Here is a 7,389-nt window from a genome sequence, read left to right as displayed (position 1 = left end):
CCATTTACTTGGCTCTCATCTCTTGACATGATCAAGTTAGCACTGTCTCTTATTTATTAAGAATTCAGTTCACAGCAGAAGACTCGTGTTTATGCTAGATGAGTATGCTAGAACATCCTTCCACAACTAGGGTAGCCAACCTCCAGGTGGTGGCTCGAGATCTCCCACTATTGCAACGGATCTCTAAGCAACAAAGATCAGTTCACCTGGAGAAAATGGGCACTTTGTCAGAACAGTAGGAAGATGTGCTAGAACACCTGACTCTCTCAAAAAGAAAAACCCACCCCTTTGTTGAGAAAGATTTCATCAATGTTTCCACATCTATTTTAATATCCTTAATTAGGATGGGTGGGTAGACACTCTGAGTCAAGACTGTGTTAGTCAACTGTTTTGTTGTTATTTGTATCCCAGAACGATGAGTGGGATATATACACGGAAAATATGGGGATGATTTAGCTTGTATTGTGCTATGCTGTGTGGTTGTGTATGTTCTTATTCTAGAAAGACCATGCCATTCATATTGACCAATTTCCTTGGTCCTCATGTGGGCTATCATAAAATATGTGCAAGTGGTTCATAGTTATTTAGGGTCAGATGTGCTAAATTAGTTTATTATTACTTTGTGGTGAACAGGAAAGCTGCCTTGAACAAGGACCCAGTAATGTAGAAAACATGACTGTTAAGGAATACAACTGAACCCAGGATAATATTTTAATATAGCTTCATAGTGTGGATTGGATCCAGCACAACTGTTCAAGAATCACCAATCTTCCCAGCTTTCCCTTCCCCCAGCAGCTGTTTCCAGCCCTTTTTGTTTGTTCCTGCAGTCTCTGTACTCAGACTTCAGGTCAGAAGGCTGTGCTGGGGAGGGGCAAAATTTTCCCTCCTCCTCTTCCTCCTCCTCCTTCTTCTTCCTCTTCTTCTTCTGTCAGCAGAGGTCTGCTTATGCAAGATGCATATGGGAGCATTTTACATTTGTTCCCAGGGTCAGAAATGGTTGCTGGTGGAAGGGAAGATCAGTGATTATTAATGGCTTCTTCTAACCAGTGGTGGAATCCAACCCTATGTGTTTAAGGGGCTGTGCCTTTATCACAAGGTTCTGGACTTGTTTAGAATCTATTTTCAGAGGGTGGAGTAGTAAGTTAGTGACTGCATAGGGTCACAACATTTTCTGAAGCTAGTCTTTATTACTTTAATTACACTAATGGCAAATTGATAAGATACCAAATCCAACATCAACATTTGCAGCCAAACCATTTTCCAACAGATTAATTAAATTTGCACTCAAGTGCATTTCAACATGGCACTGAGCAATGTCCATGTGACAGAGTCCTTGGTAATGCTCAACATTAATGGTGTATTTACTTCAGCGTTACAAGTCATTATTGTTGTGCTTCCTTGAGCAATCAGATCAGGAGGAATTCAGATATTCCATATTGTTTTACTGAAAAGAAGTAGGTGAAGCATGACAGAGTGATGGAATCCATGCCGGTCACTTCAAGTCAGCTTATACCATACCAGGAATGTTGTCTTCCCAGGTCCACTCCCTGCTGAATTTCTGCCTGCACAGATGCTACAGAGAGACATTGGTATGATAGCTAAATGGTGGGCATGACAATGCAGTTATGCCTGTGGAATCCTGGAAAAGTGCACAGTTCCCCCCCACACACACACACACATGCACACTTCTAGGTTATAATATAGTAGTGGGTTCTATGCAATGATGAGGCGAGGTGACAGTGAATATAGCTCTTTTATTGAATACCGTATGGTATAGCGCTGCCTAAGAAGACTGAAGCCTAGGGCCGCAGGGCCAACTATACACACACCCAAAGTTCCCGTGCTGCCTGTGATTGGACCATTCAAACCAGCTGGGGGCTCTTGACTGGAGCAGGGCAGCAGGAATTTGGATCCTACTGCCTATTGTTCCTCAAGCTCAGTCCTTCAGGCCCCAATGAGCCAAGCAAGAACTCCAGCTTATAGATACAGTTCTAAGCACATATACAACATAGGTCATGCAACAACATTTACTTATTCCCTGTGTAGGCCTGCACTTCATTTGAGCCTGTTCCCTCTTCAAGGGGTTCTGATCTTGCCAAGGGTGTTTAATGAGCAGTTTTTACTGCTATTCTGGACTGTAGATGAAAGGGTAGGGTGTAATGGAGCATCCTTCCCACCATACATCTGCCTACTGCCCTTGTCTTCATCTTCTTCAGAGCCCCATCCTAAAAGTTATTCATGCTCAGAACATAGCTATTATGTGGACTTATGTTCTAGGGAGGAGAGACATTATTTTTATTTATGTAAGGTGTGCAAACTCCCATATCTGTTCTATTTAATTTGGCCATGTGAATGTATATTGCACATTGCATATTTTGAAATAAAAATGTCATAATTGATTGCAAGTATTATAGTCAAAGACATGGATCCAGACTAACTTTTCCATTAGTGAACTTCCTTGACTCCCCCCTTCCAATTGCAGCTCACTGATCTCACCAAAATATTACTCCTGGGGAAATAGAGGACCCTGAGGAATAACATTAGGGTGGTCTGCGGTGGGAAGAGGGAGGCAGTGGAATTTGCCCATTCAGTCTAGATCCAATCCCAAACCCAGAAATTATGAATAAGAGTGTCTTGCAGTTAATTCATGTACCAAATGGGGCCTTTTGTGTGTGTTTCTGAACAGCAGCTCCCATGCTCTTGCTTTGTGAGCCCTCTTACTTAAAAGTGGGGATGTGCTATCGCCCACCAGATCAAACCCTTGAGCTGATCTTGAGATGGAGAAGGAAATAAGGGAGGTGACTAAAGCAGATAATGTTAATATACTGAGAGACTTTAACTACCCTCACATTTACTGGGTCATGTGCTTGAGTCATGCTATAGAAATGAGATTCCAAGACATCATAAATGACTGTGCACTGGAAGAGAAGGGTTGTGATCTTGGACTCAGTTCTGAGCAGATCTTGAGACCTGGTGAGAGATGTAGAGGTTGTTAAACCAGTTGGGAACAGTGATCACAATACTATTCAGTACAGCATTCAAGTAAATTGAAAGTTATCCCTAAAGTCCAAAACTGTAACATTTGATTTCAAAATTTATTTATTTATTTATTTGATTTGATTTGATTTATATCCGGCCCTCCCTGCCAGAGCAGGCTCAGGGCAGCTCACAACATAGAAATCCACAATAGTAAAATATACCAGCTATAAAATAATCCATTCAATAAAATTATACATTCAGAATTAAAATCAGCATTACATGTCGTTTGGTGCTAAGATCTAAGTATTATTCCATTTTTCAGTGTGACAGCATTCCATCTGCACTGTAGGCACTACGTTAGTTAAAGACCAGCTTGAAGAGGATGGTTTTCCAGGTCCTGTGGAATTGGCCAAGATCCCGCAAGATTTCTTCTGGTAGCTGGTTCCACCAGTGGGGGGCGGTGATCAAAAAGGCCCTTTCCCTAGTGACTTTCAGTTTGGTCTCCTTTGGCCCAGGGATTACCATTAAGTTTTGAGAGCTAGATCAAAGTACCCTCTGGGGAATGTATGGGGAGAGACGGTCCCTAAGGTAGACAGGTCCTCGACCATATAGGGCTTTATAGGTAATAACCAGCACCTTGTAACAAATCCAGTACACTATTGGCAGCCAGTGCAGCGAAGAGAACTTCACAAAAGGAAGGGAATAGTAAAAAAAAAAAAAAAGATGCTGAAGGGGAAACAGAAGGGAGTCAAATCCCTAGAGGATGCTTGGAATGAAGCACAAATAGATTGCATTTCACAGGTTAGGAAAGGACATCCAAATCTAAAAGAATACCTGTGTGGTTAACAGTGCAAGTCAAGGAAGCTATAAAAAGTAAAAAGGCTTCTTTTAAAAAGTGGAAGGTCTACTTCAATGAACTGGCAAATAAAATGTCAGTCAATAATTAGGCATGCAAAAAAATATTTTTGGGAGCAGGTTGCTAAAGGCATCAAGAAAAACAATATACAAAGGGCTTTTTTTAAGCAGGAACACACAGGAACGCAGTTCCAGCTGGCTTGGCATCAGGGGGTGTGACCTAAGATGCAAATGAGTTCATTCTGGGCTTTTTCTACAAAAAGCCCTATGTGGAATAATGGTGATGTCAGTGTGTTTGGCCCAATATGCAAATGAGTTCCGGCTGGGCCTTTTCTACAAAAATAGCCCTGAATACACATCTTTAAAAAATATATCCAGAGAATGAAAACAGTCAGAGAAATAGTGGGACCTCTGGATAACAAAGGGGGGAAAGGATTGGTAAAGGAAGATGGGGAGATGGTGGAGAAGCTTAATTACTTTTTAACTTCTGTGTTCACTGTGGAAAGTGTGGAGCACATACCCATGCCACAGCCCCTATTGTCAGGACAGGAGTCTGAAGAACTGAGTCAAATTGAAGTGACCAGAGATGAAATTCTAGACCTACTGGAGAAATTAAAAACTGAAAGCCCTCCAGGTAATGATGGCATATACCTGAGAGTTCTTAAGGAACTCAGATATGAGACAGTTCATCTACTAACCCATACACGTAACCTATCACTAAATTCAACCACTGCACCAGAAGACTGTTATACCAAAAATGTTACACTTAATTTTACAAAGGGATCCAGAGGGGAACCAGGCAGTACAGGCCAGCCAGCCTAATATCTGTCCAAAGCAGAATAGTAGACACTGTAATCAAAGATAGAATTGTTAAGCACATAGAGCTGGGGGGGGGGGGGGACGGTAGCTCTCCAGATGTTTTTTGCCTACAACTCCCATCAGCCCCAGCCATTGGCCGTGCTGGCTGAGGCTGATGGGAGTTGTAGGCAAAAAACTTCTGGAGAGCTACCGTTGGCTACCCCTAACATAGAGGGACAAAGCCTGCTGAGGGAAAATCATCAAGGCTTCTGCAAAGGGAAGTCCTGCCTCACCAACCTTTTAGAGTTCTTTGAGAAAGTGAACAAGCATGTAGACAGTGGTGACCAGTAGACATTATGTACCTGAAATTTTAAAAGACTTTTAACAAAGTACTTCACCAAAGACTCCTAAGTAAATTTAGCAGTCATGGGATAAGAGAACAAGTTCTCTTACAGATTGGTTAAATGACAGGAAGCAAAGAATAGGAATCAATGGACAGTTCTCAATGGAGAAAAGTAAGCAGTGAAGTCCAACAAGGGTTAGTATTGGAGCTGATACTGTTTAATTTATTCATACATGATCTGGAACTAGGGGTGAGTAGTGTAGTGGCCAGGTTTCCAGATGACACAAAATTATTCAGGATGGTGAAAACCAAGGCTGACTTGAAGAGCTCTAAGAGGACCTCCACAAACTGAGTGAGTAGACAATAGTGTGGCAAATGAAGTTCCATGTTTGCAATGTTGTAAAGTGTAAGGTGATGCACACTGGGACAAAAAATTCCAATTTCAAGTATAGATTAATGGGGTCTGATTGCACTGAGACCAAGAGGGAAAAAGTTCTTAGGGTCATAGTGGACATCACAATAAAAGTATCAACCCAGTGTGATGCAGCAGTCAAGAAGGATTATTAGGAAGGGGATTTAGAATAAAACAGCTGATATTGTAAAGGCCCTGTATAGATCTATGGTGAAGCCTTATTTAGAATGCTGTGGACAGTTCTGGTCACTGTATCTCCAAAAGGACATTGCAAAACTGGAAAAAGTACAGAGGAGGGCAACCAAAATGATTAGGGGGTTGGATCACCTTCCCTATGAAGAGTTCAGGACTTTTCAGTTCAGAAAAGAGATGACTATGGGAGGCGGCATGATAGAGGTTTGTAAAATTATGCATAATATGGAGAAAGCTGACAATGAGAAATTTTCTCCCTCTTCCAAAATACTAAAACTTGAGAGCATCCAATGAAGCTAATGGGCAGTAGATTTAGGACAGACAAAAGGAAATACTACTTTACACAGCAAGTGATTAAAATGTGGAATTCGCTGCCAGAGGCTGTAGTGATGGCCACAGGAATAAACAGCTTTAAAGGGGGATTAGATAGATTCATGGAGGATTCTATCAGTGGTTATTAGTGACTGAGGGTAAACTTCATATACAACAGAAACACTAATCTTCTGAATCCCAGAACCTGGAGGCAACATCAGAGGAAGGCTTTGGCCTCTATGCCCTATTGTTGGCCGTCCAGAGGAACTTGTTGGCCAGTGTGTGAGACAGAATGCTGGATTAACAACTGGTCTGATCTAGCAGGGCTCTTCTTGTGTTCTTATGTGGAAGATTTGAAATTGAGGAGAGTTAAAAGTACCTTTTGATATTTTGATTTAAAGTCACCAACCTCCAGGTAGGGCCAGAGGTTCTGCCAGAATTAGTACTGATCTCATCATACCAAGATCAGTTTCCTTGAAGATAATGGCATATTTGGGGGGGTGGACACCATGGCATCACATTCAAGATAAACTCTCTTCCCTCTTCAAGCTCCAAAATCTCCAGGAATTTTCTAACCTGGACTTAGCTACCCTAGGTGTATTGTTTAATGGAAGCAAAGTAAACAGTCAATCCATACATTACAAAGTCTCCGTGGATGCCATAAGGACTTTCTATAGATGTGTTCCCAGGTAGATGTAGGAATGATTTGGATCTGGAATGCACCTTACAGAAGAGTGGGCTTATGCCTCCCCCCCACACACACATGAGCTGAAACAACCCCAAGGAGCTGTTATGTAGACATCAGTACAAAATTCCAGTGAGAAAAACAATAGCTCCACAGGGCCATTTCAGGTTGGGAAAATGTAATGAGACTAAAGAACTCTGTTACACATGAATCAACTTTCAGAGGGCACAAATAGTCCCTTTGTCATAGTTAAGTAGTTCTCCATATTCCAGCCCTTAAGCAAAAAAGAGTGGATGGTTAAGTGATTAATATTGGATGCTCTGGGGGGAAAGTACAAAATTATTCTAGAAATGCTGAACAAAATACAGGAACAGTAACATTGAAGGCTGTCATATAGATATTTTAAATAGTGTATAATTGCATATAATTGAGCATTTATCCTGTACAGTCCTTTAAATTGAAGACCAAACTAAACGATACATGCAGGGATGTGTTTTGAAATCTTGAAGGACATTTTATTTATTAGAAAGCAATTTCAGGAAGGGAATAATTAGAATCACCATGAGGGAGTGTGGAGAGAAATGCACTCTGTTTTAGGATACTTCGCCATACTGAAAGCTATAAAATCCCCACATTCGTTTTTAGAAGTTTCTCTGTTGGCACAGAGGAAAGAAGTTAATTGCTGTCAAGCACCCCCATCCAACTGATTGTCTTTCCCAAACATCCAGTACTTAAGGTTTGGTCATATAAATGCTTCTAGCTAGCAGAAAACAATCCAAGGGCCATCTCACACCCTGCAGAGTTGTGACAGAC

Source organism: Heteronotia binoei, chromosome 21, assembly GCF_032191835.1.
Source record: "Heteronotia binoei isolate CCM8104 ecotype False Entrance Well chromosome 21, APGP_CSIRO_Hbin_v1, whole genome shotgun sequence".
NCBI lineage: Eukaryota > Metazoa > Chordata > Lepidosauria > Squamata > Gekkonidae > Heteronotia > Heteronotia binoei.
Note: the sequence above shows the minus strand (reverse complement) of the source record.